This window comes from Melozone crissalis, unplaced genomic scaffold (genome assembly GCF_028551555.1).
Source record: "Melozone crissalis strain CALT ecotype California unplaced genomic scaffold, PUWL_Pcris_2 ptg000251l_1, whole genome shotgun sequence".
NCBI lineage: Eukaryota > Metazoa > Chordata > Aves > Passeriformes > Passerellidae > Melozone > Melozone crissalis.
This window is the reverse complement of record NW_026536010.1, coordinates 387,853-402,011: the sequence shown is the minus strand read 5'-3', so window position 1 is coordinate 402,011 and position 14,159 is coordinate 387,853.

The following is a 14,159-nucleotide window of genomic DNA, read 5'->3' as shown; positions in this document are numbered from 1 at the left end:
TCCATTCCACCTCAGAATATTCCATGACTATGATTCTCATCACATCTCCAGCACCTTTTGCATCCAGGGTCTGCAGAGAGTTACTATCTCCAGCTTTCAGGGTCCTCCTGCCCACCCTGGCAGCACACCATGTCTCACACAGACACCTCCCAGCACTGACCCCTGTGGTGCTGGGCTCCCGGAGGTGTGGGAATGCACAGCTCCAGAGTGCATGGGCAATACACTGATGGGATGGGTGCATGGGGATGCGGCACATGCTTTCCTTCTCCAGGCTCTTCTGTAGGGCAGGGACCCTGCCTGGCTTCAGGTTGTCACCAGTGTCACTAGCAGGATGCTGGCCACTGAGAAACCCAGGCTGTGACCATCCCGTTCCCAGCCAACAATGCAGGGCACCAGAGAAAAACAAGGCTTTGCCAGCGTGACTTCTGGCCTAGGTCTCTGGGAGCAGCTGTAACTGGGAACAGGGGCACTTGAAGAGGTCTCTAATCCGAGATTTTACATGAGCTGAGCAGGTCCTGCCGCTTGCCTGGGCTTACAGTGGGATTGACAGCCGCTCCCATGCTGCCCGCATGCCCTGGCCAGCCAGAGCTGCCCCGGGTGGCTCCCGTCATCCGGGCCAGGGCTTCCCTGTGAGAGGAGGGCAAGCTCAAACGCTGGGAGTGGCCCTGAACATGCCCGGCCGTGGCTCTGTGCACAGGCATCACAAGGGGGATGCAAATGCGGGTCCCGGGGAACAAAAGGCTGCGGTGCCTCTGCCCCCAGCGCTGCCAGCTCAGCGTGAGAGGACTCCCCAGGGCCCAGGGCAGCCAGCAATGAAGCTGTCTCTGACAAGGGAAGCTAAAGATGTAAGAGGCAGCATGAAATCACAGGTGACAACCATAACAGGCAGCTCCAGACGTGTGAGGGGGAGCAGGAGCTGTGCTGCATCCACCCGGGAGGCACAGCCACGATTTTAGCGGGTGGTGCATGGTGGTGGGGTGCAGGACTGACACAGGAGGAGACGGAGACAGGCCCTGCACTGGCCCCATTGCCTGGTGATGCTCTGTCCTGTCTCACAGATCAGGGACTGGGTGACACGTTGTCCCAGTCCCGGCCATGATTCCAGCTGCTGTCCAATGCTGCAACCCTGAATGAAATGTATTTAACACAAAGGGGATTGCAGCACCCAGGGTGCTTCACCTTCACTGGGCTGCCAGCCTGAGTGCCCAGCTAGGACAGAAAACACTTGCTAATTTCCTTGGGAAAGTATTCCTGTTCCATTATCAGTTTTACCCAGAATGCCTGAGCCAGTGCACCCTCTAGTCAAACCCTGGAGCTGCAGATTGCCTGTGCAAGCAGGGTGCTGCCTGTGCTGGGGTGTTACCTGGGCTGGGGTCCTGTCTGTGGTGTCAGTGATGCTGCCCAGCTGCTCCCATCACTTCTCAGCACCAGCTCCACATCTCCCCTTTGTATGCCTCTGCATAAGAGCACCAGAATTTAGCCACCCTGTCTTTCAACTTTTCCCCTCTCTCCTTTCCCCCACTCTGTAACAAATCAGTGAAAAGAGGGAAGAGAAGAGGCTCCAATGACAGATGGAGCTGGCACTATCATCTCTCTTAACTGTCACAGAGAAAATCACATGGCAGCCACTGAAATTCAAATTAGAGTTTTGCTGAAGCTGCTAAAACTCATCAAAAGATATCTTTGAAGTCCACTGTCAGGCTGGTCATTTCTTTTAAATTAGTCCCTGTTGAAAATGAAATTGCAGGGAGTTGATGTATTAGCATATTGGAGTGAGAGAGCAGCATAATGCTGCCTTTCCAGGGAGCAGAGGCAGTTTGCTCCCGCACAGAGCCTGCACTCAGACGGGGCTCTTACTGCATTAGTGCAAATGAGCCAGTCTTTCACAGCTGCCATTCAGGGGCCAGGCTGGTGCTTACAGAAGCCAGGTCAGCTCTGTGCCCGTGTCTGTGCCCTCCCAGCCCCACAGCACAGCCCATGCCAGTGAGAGCTGCCTCGTTAGAGGAGCCAAACTGACACCCAGGGGACAGGGCTCCTTCCCAGCCCCAGAGCAGGGCCTGGCGTTGGCCAGAGCTGATGTGGGGCTCAGCACGTGCAGCTCATCACAGGGGGATGCAGGGCCACGATCAGTCCCACAAAAGCAGGGACACTTCCCTCCCCAGGCTTCTTCTGCATTGTGCTTTATTCCAGCACCTTCCAGACAGACTGGAGCCAGCATCCTGCTGTCCCAGAGGTAGCTGAACCCCAAGGAAGAGCTCTGGGGAACCCCAGACCACGCTTGGGAAGCTGCAGCAGCACCAGCAGGAGCACCAGGCAGACCTCCTCAGATAATCTGGCCCTGAAAAAGAGGATCAGTCCCAGCAGTGGCTTCTCCCCACCTGAACCCCAGGTGCCTTGCATCCCAAAGGTGCCTATTGGGGGTGAGTGCAGGCATTCATGCCCCTGTGAGCCACAGATTGTGGTGGGACTCCCCTGAGACATGGGAAACCAGTGAACTGGATACAGTGGGATGGCGGGCAGTGGCTCCAAGAACAGCTGCCATTAGCAGATTTTTTCCAACACAGACAAAATTGGTGTGTCAACCTGCTCCCACCCAGTCCAACAAGGATTTGCCCAGAAATACTGATTTTTAGGATAAGTACCAGCCCCCTTCTCATTTCCCAGGCCCTGCACCACACCACTCTCCCCTCCCACAGCATTCTTTCTCTTCAGGAGGTAGTCAGCCACTGCTTCTTCTTTCCCCAGCTCCATCAGCCCAGAACATACCGTTTCCTTTGCCTGCCCTGAATCTCCGAGCAGAGGTTTCCCTATCACTCTCAATCCTTAGGCAGACAGTTGCTGTTGGATAGAGCAGCTTCTTTCATTCCCAGGCTGATGTGATGGGATTTAGAGTGGCACTAGTCACACTCTGGTGTCTTGACACAGAATGTCTTCGAGCCAAGAGCTATTGGCTGCAGATTTCACAGGGCTCTGAGATGGGTTGGGAGCAGGTCAGAGGTGGAGAGTGTGGCCAATTCCCCCCTGAACTGCTGGAGACAGAACAGAACTTGCCCCAGAGCATGTAACCTGTGACATTTTCCTGAGCCAATGCAAATTGCACCAACCCCCAGGCGGAGGAGCTCCTGCTGTCACCAGCTCACTTGGCACAGGCTGAGCAGGGGCTTTTGCTGAGGGTTTTGTCAGAAAGGTCACACAGTCCACGGCTAAGCCTGTCCTCCAAATTGTTAGCTCCTTACTGTGATTTTCCCTGGATTTCTGACAAAGAGGCACAAGGAGGCAAAGATCCAATCTAGCAAATACACCATTAGGGTGCAGAGTGAGAAGGTTTTTCTCCACCCCCGTGGCTAGTTTATGGCATTTAACTGTATTTCCCAGCCTTGAGTGGGCTGGACACTGAAGTGTTGGGTGGGATGGGGACTCTGATGGTCATGCAGCCTATGCTGTGATATTGCCCAGCATTCCAGCATCCCAGGCAAGCAGGGAAGCCAGTGCCAGGGTTCTGATCGTGTGTTTCTGACATGCAACCCCAAATCCCCTGCATGGCAGGAGGCTTGAAGCAGCAACTGCAGTTTGGCCAAGGTCACCAACCTTCAACTTGGAAGGAACAGCAGTGCCCAGGGATCACTGGGAACATCCACCATGGCTGCTTCTCATAGTGTCATAGAACTATGGAACCATAGAATATCCTGAGCTGGAAGGGACCCACAAGCACCATCAAAGTCAAACCCCTGGCCCTGCACAGACTCCCCAACAAACCCACCCTGTCCCTGAGAGCATTGTCCAATGTTTCTGGAGCTCTGGCAGCCTTGGGGCTGTGACCATTCCTTGGGGAGCCTGTTCAGTGCCCAACCACCATCTGGGAGAAGAGCCTTGTCCTGATATCCAGCCTAAGCCTCCCAACCTTTGATAAGCAGATGGCCAGTTGGTCTGCAACTGGTGTGATTACATCCCAGTCACCTCCTGCAGGGCACTGCCTGAGCTGGAAATTCAAACCTCCAATCCCGGTTTTCAGGATCTCATCTCAACCCCCTGCATTTCCCCAGAAATCCTGCCACTCAGCTATCAGGAAGAGTAGTAGGATGGCCAGAAAGCCATGACAGAAACAAAACTTCTTCAGCTCTGGACTGTTAATTGCCCTCTCTAAAATACCAGAATCTGGATTACTGTAGGCTCCAACTGCTTTGCTTTCACCCCAGCAGCTCTTCATCCCTCCAACCAGCAAGGCAACCAAGAGTGTGCCTGGGGCAAGGGCAGCAGCCTCCTGCCCACCTGGGCCGACACCTCCATTGCTCACTGCAGCACCAAACCCCATCAGGACCCGCTGAGCTCCTTTCTGCTGCCCCTGGAGCCCTTGGCTCGGAGCGTGGCTGCAGTTGGAAGGGAGAAGGGAGCACAGGGGATCTGCCCCAGCCACAGGAGGACCGGGGGGATCGGGAGGATGGGGAGGATGGAGAGAATGGAGAGGACTGGGAGGATCAGGAGGACTGGGAGGATTGGGAGGACCAGGAGGATCGGGAGGAGGAGGAGGATGTGGAGGATGGAGAGGATAGGGAGGATCGGGAGGATCGGGAGGAGGAGGAGGATCGGGAGGGTGGGGAGGACCGGGAGGATGAGGAGGATGGGGAGGATGGAGAGGATCGGGAGGATCGGGAGGATCGGGAGGATGTGGAGGATGGAAAGGATCGGGAGGATCGAGAGGATCGGGAGGATCGGGAGGAGGAGGAGGGTCGGGAGGATGGCAGGGAGGATGAGGAGGATGGGGAGGATCGGGAGGATCGCTCCTTCCAGCTGCTCCATGCCCCCAGAGCAGCAGCTGCCGTCCCGCTGCTCCTGTGCAGGCCAACAGCCCCAGCCCAGCCGTGCAGGTGTGTGTGGATGGGGAGCAGGGAGGATGGCAGGGAAGGGCAGAGCCCAGAGCCTGCAGGGCACGGCCGCCATCATCAGCTTCTCGTTGTGTGCTCCTCTTCCTCCTAGGGAGAAAGGCTTTAAATGTCACCATTTTCTGCTGCAACAAACCAAGAGGTGGTGACACACAGAGCAATCCTTGAGTCTCAAGCCCTGGTCAGGTTTCCAGCCTGTGGGCATTGCAAGAGCTGACAGGGTCCCACCAGCCTGGGCATCAGCTCCCAAAATATCCCTTTTCTGAGCCCAGAGAGCCTTGTGTGTGGTGGGAGGCTCTTCTTGGGGTATTTCCCGAGGGTTTTGAAAAGCCCCTAAGATGGACAGGATTGTTTCCCATGGGATCACAGGAGAAGTGAGCTGGAGGATGGGAGTAGGGAACTCATGTCCCAGACACAGACACATATCAGTCCAGGGACCAGCATGACAACATCCAACAGGGCTCCCATCTGAAGTGATCTTGACACTTCCCATTTTAAACCTACTTGTTTTACCTTTTGGTAAGATCAAAAGTGATGTAAAACCTCAGTGGGAGACTGCATTGGGAAAGGGATTTATTTAATACCATTTCCAGCATGAACCCTTCCACTTGCCCTCGGCACCCAGCAGTGTCCAAGTGGCATGAGCAGAAGCCCTTGTGTGTGACAGAAGGAACACGGGATGTTAGTCAATGTACCATCCCCAGCAGAAGTGACAACAAACTGGCTTTAACACCCTTTGGGAAGCAGTGGGAATTCCAGGGTCATCTCTCATCTCGGGATCTTGCTTGTCCCACCTCACAGACCATGGCCCCAGCCACTGCCTGTTGTGTTGGTCGTTGTGTCCTCATCCTGCATGGCCAAAGCCACTGCCAGGGGTCTTTGCCAACTGACCCTGTGCTGCTGGCTGTCCCCAGGGGCAGGGCACAAAGGCTGTTGTGCAGGATGGATACAGGGGGAGAAGTTCAGGTCATGAGCTGTTTTCAGGGCAGGGATCTGGTCTTAGTCCTGTGGGGAAGGAAGAACTAATCTGAATTTCTGCAGGTTGGTGGAGATTATCTACTGCTCCAAGGGGACGTTCACGCCAACACACACAAACTGCAGAACATCCCCTCAATGTCTTGCCCAAAGAAAGATCTGTCAGAGAGGCAAAGACAGTTTCAAGTGCTCATGAACAGCTTTATCATGCTTTTGTATTTGTCATCTGCCTTTGTGCCTGGTGATGAATAATCCAGGGTCCACTGAGGCAGTTGGGGAGACAGAAATTGAGTGACTGCCCCATGAATGTAGACAGGTAAGTAGGAAACCAAGATCTTTTCAATGTTGCCCAGGAATCGCAGGAACCTTAGAAGGAACCTTCCTTAGAAGGAACCTTAAGGCTCATCCAGTGCCACCCCCTGCCATGGCAGGGATGCCTTTCACTGTCCCAGGCTGCTCCAAGCCGCATCCAATCTGGCCTTGGACATTCCAGGGATGGGGCACCCACAGTTTCTGCTGGACAACCTGAGGCAGGGCCTCACCACCCTCACAGCCAGGAACCCCTCTCTTGTATATATTCTAAATCTGCCCTGATTCAATTTAAGGCCATTGTGAAAGAAAGGAGCCACATTCTCTGGAAGGATTAATGGTAGGAGTTGCTCGGTCTGTGATGGGCTGAGGGAATCGCTCACTCCTCTTTCTGCTGGGCTCTGGCACTTTGTCTGCATGGGACAGTTGGGTATGGGTGATGGATGGCCACACAGCGAGCTTCCAGAGCTACATGTTCTTTGGGCTGTGTCCCTGTGAGGAAGCCTGACAGCACTGCAGGGTCTGCTCTCCTGCTCAGCATTATCTTAATGAGGGGGCACATAAAAAATAAAACTACATGTATCTTATTTTTCCGTTCAGGAGATAAACAACACACAAATGTGAGTGAGCAGAGTTTGGAGAGGCTGGAGCAGAGTTTGGAAACACTGGTACAGACTCTGGTGCTGCACAGGCAGGCTGGTGCAGAACACCCCAACTCTTCTCACTGGAACTAGGTCACTGTTCTCCTTCCAGAAACAGAAACAACATCTGCAAAGGGCCCAGCAAACACCACAGTGCCCACAGGCACGTGAATAACTGTGAAGGAGTTTTGCATCTCCAGGCAGGAGCAGAGGAATAAGTTTTACTTTTTGAAGCACAGACCAGCTCTGAAGAAAGAGATTCTGATCTTCAATCTTATGGCTTCCAAAGGGGTCATGTTGGAAATCTGGAACCTCCTGAATCCCACATTTTTTTCTAAAGAAGTATTTTTTCCCAAGATAATTTAAAATGTCTTCAAGATTAGCAAAACAGCATTTTCTGTGGAAAAACCCCCAAACTGTCCAGCTCCAGTCCCCCCCCTGCATCTTTGATCCCTCTAAAGACACTATCAAATCCAGCAGACACAAAGCCTGAGATGGAAGCTTCCACACCAGTACCATGTGCCAATGCAGAGCTCACCAAGCATCTCCTCATTTCCTGAAGCCCAGGACACAACAGTATCTTGGACCTCTCCTTCCCACTCCTGCACTGCTGAGGGCTATCTCCTGTGTTGTGTTCTGGAGCTGGCATTGCTGGGTGAGGCCATCGGCCCTGTCCCCACTGCACCTGCAGGGATGGGGACATGGTGGCCCTTGAAGCAGCCGACACCTGAGCAGCCTGCTAATGCCAGAGGCTGCTCTCACCACACATCCCTCACATGAGGACAGGCCCAACCAGCACAGCCATCCCTGGCAGGCAGTGACAGCTCTCCCAGCCCTCTCTGCCTAGCAGGGAGGCAGCAGGATGGATTGGGGGCAGTGTGCCTGGCTCTTACCCCGCTGTCCCACCCACACTCACATCCCAGCCGTGCTGTGTGCAGCAGCAGGTGCCCTGTGCATGAGGGATCAGGCCCTGGGATCACATCCTGCCACACGTGTGCAGACCAGGGCTGTGGGGAAGGAAATCACTGGCTTGCATAGGGGCCTTCCCAAACCTCCCCACCCATATGATCCCCACTCAGATCATCCCTTCCCAAACCTTCCATTCCCAAATCCTCCCTGCCCATACCCTCCCTACCGAAACATTCCGTTCCCAAATGTTTCTTTCCCAAATCCTCCCCACCCAAAACTTCCCTTCCCAAATAATTCCCACCCAAATCATCCTTTTCCCAAACCACCTCACCCAAATCATCCCTTTCCAAACATTCCATTCCCAAACCTTCCATTCCCAAATCCTCCCCCCTGAAAACATCCCTTTCTAAGTCTTCCCTTCCAAAATCATTCCCACCCAAGTCATCCCTTTCTCAAACCCTCCCTGCCCAAAAAATCCCTTCCCAAACCTCCCCCACTGATATGATCTCCACCCAAATAATCCCTTTCCAAATATTCCATTCCCTAACCTTCCTTTCCCAAATCCTGCTCCACGCAAAACTTCCCTTCCCAAATCATTACTTTCCAAATAATTCCTACCCAAATTATTCCTTTCCCAAACCCTCCATAACAAAACATTCCATTCCCCAAACTTCCATTCACCAACCCACCCCACCCAAAACTTCTCACAAGCCTTTCCCAAATCCTCCCCACCCAGGTCTTCCTTTCACAAACCACATTCCCTCAAACCACATCTGCCCAAATCATCCATTCCCAAAGCATCCCCACCCAAACCACACCTGCCCAAATCAGCCCTTTCCTTCTCACACTCTTCCTACCAAAACCTTCCATTACCAAACCATACCTCTCCCAAATCATTCCCACCCAAATCATACCTTTCCCAAACACTGCCTTCCCAAACCTCCCCACCCATATCATCTCTTCTCAAATCTTCTCTTTCCAAATATTCCATTCCCTAACCTTTTATTCCCAAATCTCCCCATGAAAAACTTCCCTTCCCTGACCATTGCCACCCAAATAATCCCTTTCTGAAATATTCTCTTCCCAAATCATCCCTTCCCACAGCCTCCCTACAGAAACATTCCATTCCCAAATGTTCCTTTCCCAAATTCTCCCCACCCAAAACTTCCCTTCCCAAATAATTCCCACCCAAATCATCCCTGTCCCAAACCACCTCACCCAAATCATCCCTTTCCAAACATTCCATTCCCAAACCCTCCCCCCTGAAAAAATCCCTTCCCATTCATCCCTTCCAAAATCATTCCCACCCAAGTCATCCCTTTCTCAAACCCTCCCTGCCCAAAAAATCCCTTCCCAAACCTCCCCCACTGATATGATCTCCACCCAAATAATCCCTTTCCAAACATTCCATTCCCTAACCTTCCTTTCCCAAATCCTCCCCACCCAAAACTTCCCTTCCCAAATTATTCCTTTCTGAAGTAATTTCCACCCAAGTCATCCCTTTTTCAAATCCTCCCGGTCCAAACCTTCCCTTCCCAAAACATTTCTTTCAAGATCCTCCCCACCTAAATCATCCCCTGCCAAAGCTTCCCAAACCATCCCTACCTAAATCATCCCTTCCCAAACCTTCCTTTCCCAAATCATCCCAACCATCACCCCCACTCAAATAATTTCTTTCCTAAATCATTCCTTCCCAAATCCTCCTTACTCAAACATTCCCTTCCAAGATCATCCCTTCCCAAATCATTCCAAACCAGAAATTCTTTTCACAAACCTTCCTTTCCCGAATCACCCATTCTCAGATCATGCCTCCCATGCCAGTCTGTGCTGGTCCCTTCTCACAGTCCACAGCTGCAAAGTTTCCGTGGGCATCATTTGCTCCTTTTTCCTGAGCTGCCCTTGAAGATGGGAGAAATTGGGATGCTTCAGTTATGGAATCATGGGATGGTTTGGGTGGGACGGGACCTTAAAGCTCATCCTCTTCCACCCCCCCCCCCCCCTTCCACTACCCTAGGTTGCTTCAAGCCCTGTCTAACCTGACCTTGGACACCTCCTTGAACATCTTCATGACTGTCCAACCTGCCTTGAATCTTCATGGACCACCAGAAGAGCTGGAGAAGTGAATAAATTCCATTATTTCCCCCTAGAATGCCATCCCTGGCTGCAGCTGCAGCCCCTTAGCTCCCTTCCCTGTGGGAACCCAGCTGGAAACTCAGTGCTCCTCATCCTCCTTCACAGTTTGGAGCCTTCTCAAAGAACTGGGAGAAAGGGTTCAAAATCTTTCCAAAAATTTCCCAAGCCCAATTTGATTTTAAAAATCAATACATGAGTTTCAGGAGGAAAAATGTAAGTAATTTTAAACTTCATCCTTGTCATTGTTTGAAAAGTTTCTTATTTTGATATTATTCGAGATTAGTAATAAGTTTATTACTAATTTTATTTATTACTATTTAGTAGGACTTGTAAAGCCAATCTGTCTTGGTTTGAAAAGACAGGTGCCTGCTAAGGAAGGTAGGAGCCTCCCCTGAAGTTCAAAATGTAAACCCCCTCCATCCAGATTATTATAATTTTGAAATTAAGGGGCTTTCAGGCAAAGATATGGGAGTAGGAATAACAGCTCTTTATTAGGGAAGAAAATAAAAATAAAATTAAAAATGCAATAATATAAAACAACACTGACAGAGTCAGAAGAGGAGCTGACCCCCTGTGTGTCAGGATGGTGGCACAGCCCCATGCCATGGGGGCTCAGCCCTCCTGCAGTGCCAGCTGTGGCTCTGCTGCAGCAGGGATCCTGCACAAGGGGGGAGTTTTCCTCTGCAGCTCCAGGGCTGCTGCAGATGGGCCTGGGCTCCCTCTGGCCATGCAGGGCAGCAGAAAGCTGCTCCTCTGGCCATGCAGGGCAGCAGAAAGCTGCTCCTCTGGCCATGCAGGGGGCAGAGGCTGCCCTGGTGTCCCAAAGCTCAGATTGGATCCAGGTAGGAATGCTTGGCTCCTCCCCTGGGCGCAGCATCTCCCCGTGGGATGCTGGGATTGGATCAGCCCTGCAGGGACACTCAGTGGCCATGGACAGCAGAGATCTCCTGCAGGGAGGATTGGCTGTGGAAGAGATAAAGATAAAACTGCCCCATGGACAGCAGAGAACTGCCCCACTTCTAACAGATGGTGATAGAATAGACACCCTCAGCTATGTCTTCTAACCTAAGACATCTTCCTAGGTGGAAAACTGCTTTTCCAGGGAAGTTCAAGAGCAGGAATAGTGATAACAGACCAGGAAAAGTGAACATTTTTTATAGCAGGAATTCTGCTCAGGAAGAAGCTCTCAATGAATTGACCCAATCCCAACTTTTGAAGGTTCAGTTGTCAAAGTCCTGGATTTGAAAGTCCACTCAGGAGTGCTGGAAATGGATGGTTCCCTCTGCTCTAAATGGCAATTTGTAACTGGGGATGAGCAGCGGGAAATGCAGGAGACTCCCTGGACTGACATTGTCTTCCAGCTGTCACCCTCTTCCATCCTTTTCCAGAGAGAAACTTCCAGTTGCTCCACCTCATCTCCTTCCATGGAAATGCTGTTCATATTCCTTAGAAATGTTGAACTTTTGTGTTCCCTGTGCAGAACAAGCCTTCCCAGGATGTTTGGCACCATTTCATCCTCTTATCTCCGGAAGATTCCCTGCCTGGGAATTCAGTAATCACCAAAATCCCTTTTTCCACATAGAAGTCACTCAGACATTCATCCAAATCTGCAAACAATGCAAACAATTCTTTGGCACCAGGAAGAGGTGCTGACTCCAGAGAGCTGGGAATCAGGGCCCAGTGTTGGTTTAAACACTCTGCATCGGATTGTGGAGAGAGGAATGAGCCAGAGCAAAATGGAAGGAAAACATGGGGAACTAAGGACCTTAATATGTTGATGGGCAGAGAAGAGCTGTCTGGAAGTAGAGAACAGGGAAATACAGGTCCTGCACCTGGGGAGAAACAACCACCCCAGGCTGGGGGGACTTGCTGGAGCAGCTCTGTGGAGAAGGACCCAGGTAGAACAAGGTGTCTCTGCCCAGCAGACCAACCTGGGTACAGAGAGCCAATGGGATCCTGGGACCATCAGGAAGAGCATTCCCAGCAGGCCAGCCAGTGATCCTGCCACTCTGCCCAGCCCTGGGAGGTACCTCTGGAGTGCTGTGTCCAGCTCTGGCTCCTCAGCACAGCAGGGACAGCAGCTCCTGGAGCAGGGCCAGCTCAGGCTGTGAGGATGAACAGGGCCTGGAGCACCTGGGTGCCCAGGAAAGGCTGAGGGAGCTGGGGCTGCTCAGGCTGGAGAGGAGCCGCAGCTGAGAGGGGCCCTCAGCCCTGGGTGTTCCTGTGTGCAGGGAGGGGCAGAGCAGGGCCCAGGCTCTGCTCCAGGCCCAGCAGTGGCACCAGAGCCACGGGCAGGGCCTGAGCCCAGCAGTTCCCCCTGCACAGGAGGCACAACTTCTTCTCTGTGCAGTGCCCAGCCCTGAGTAGAGCCCGGAGAGGCTGTGGAGTCTCCTCCCTGGGGAATTCCAGAGCTGTGTGAACACAATCCTACGCCCTGAGCTCTGGGATGGCCCTGCTGAAGCAGGGAGGGGGCACCAGTGACCCACTGTAGATCCTCCAATCTGACCCATCCTGGAGGATCCCTCTTCCCATTCCGGGGGCGCAGTGGAGCCTGTGCTGACCCTGGAGCCATCGGAGCTGTGCTGCATTCCCATCCCTCCTCTCCTTCCTCACCTCCTGCAAGGAGAGAACAGCTGTGTTTTCCTGCCATCTCTTGGGCCTCCTTCATACCTCACCAAATATCATTGCAGAGAGACAAATCACTGTGTTTACAGTGCTCTGTTTACAAAAGATGCTCTCAATTTAGGGTTTTTATTATGATACTTTATTTTTAGGGCTCTCTGCATGATCTGTTTGTTTGCATTAATTTGAGTCAAAGGCTTCATAATCTGATTATGGGCAGTAGGGCTTGGGAAGAACTTATAAAAAACTCAGAGTCCAGCAATGCACCTGCATTCCTGGGCACTGGCTGGGTTTGCTCCTTGATTCTCAACTTCTTCCTTTCCCAGGGCTTTTTCTGGAGAAGAAAGGTTCTCATGTATCTGTGGCCAGGAAAAGGGACAGTAAAGGTAACACAACAAGGACTTTGAAGACTTGTTCCTTAACTTCTAAAAGTGTTCCCTGGCTGTGCCCTGTGACCCAGGACTTGCCTGTTCACGAGTTTAACAGATCCATAGTTACGAAGCAGAGTGATGCAGACTCCCCAGGCAGGTGCAAGTGAGAACTCTTTATTGCAAAACCAGGACTTTTCAAGCAGTTAGGCCTTTATTAGTTACATTCCATTTAACCACAACAAATGTAATTCAACCAATCACCATAAACCACAATGTGAACATGTAGTAGTTATACAACTTATTTTTCTACCTCTAATTCATCTGATTCACTTTCCCATAGTCCTTTTCTACTTAGTCAAAGTAATAGGCCTGAGCCATATTTTTCGAAGGGTAACAAGGCCCTTATTTTGTAAAGTTTTGCCAATATCAACATCTCCCCCTTTGTTTTTTGTGCGAAGGGTTCATGTACCCTAATGCCAAAACAGTCTGCACCTGTAATAATCTTATTAAGACTATTACTGGTCATCTGCTGGACACAGGATAAGATACAAGGAACACAGATCACAATCAATAAAAACCCATCAAATATAACCATGCCACTGACAAAGACACTCACAGCAGAGGAAAACAAAAAGATGGTGTCCAATGTCCCCAGGAAGTGGAAAGAAATGGGTCCTCTTCCAAAGTTCATATGGCTGGAGCTCAGAGGCCGTGCTGTTTAGGTAGGAGGAAGTCCATTAGATAGAAATGCTGTCTTTGACATTACTGAATGTCCTTCTAGAAGCATGGAACAGGGAATAACTGAAGAAGGTCAGCAGGAACACAATACAGTGGGTGCAGTGCGACACAAGCAGGCTGCCTTCGTGAGCTTCCAGACAAGGCCATGTCCTGGCAGTCCTACCCCTGCTCCTGCATTGGCACCAGGGCTGGGCTGTGATTAGGTCATTTCTCCTCTCACTGGGCCTCATCTCCTTGGAGGCAATCACTGTTTGTCCAGACAAGCAGGTAACCACTTTAGACCTGTTGGCAATAAAAACACACGCCTACGTCTTCCCCTAGGTTAGTAAATCAGCTCGGCCTTGCCATTGCACATCCAGTTGTGGATCCTTATGTAAAACTTCTAGAAACTGGTTCTGTCATAGCCAGCATTGTTCAGAGTGTCACAACCTTCGCAAAGAAGTGTCTTGAAAAAGACACCTTGGGGGCACAGGCACGTCTGTGCTCACACCAGGTGATTTCAGCTCTTCTATGATCCAGGCAGTGCAGAAGGAGAGACAGGGTCATGGTGTGGTGTTCCAAGGAGACCCTTTATTGAGCTT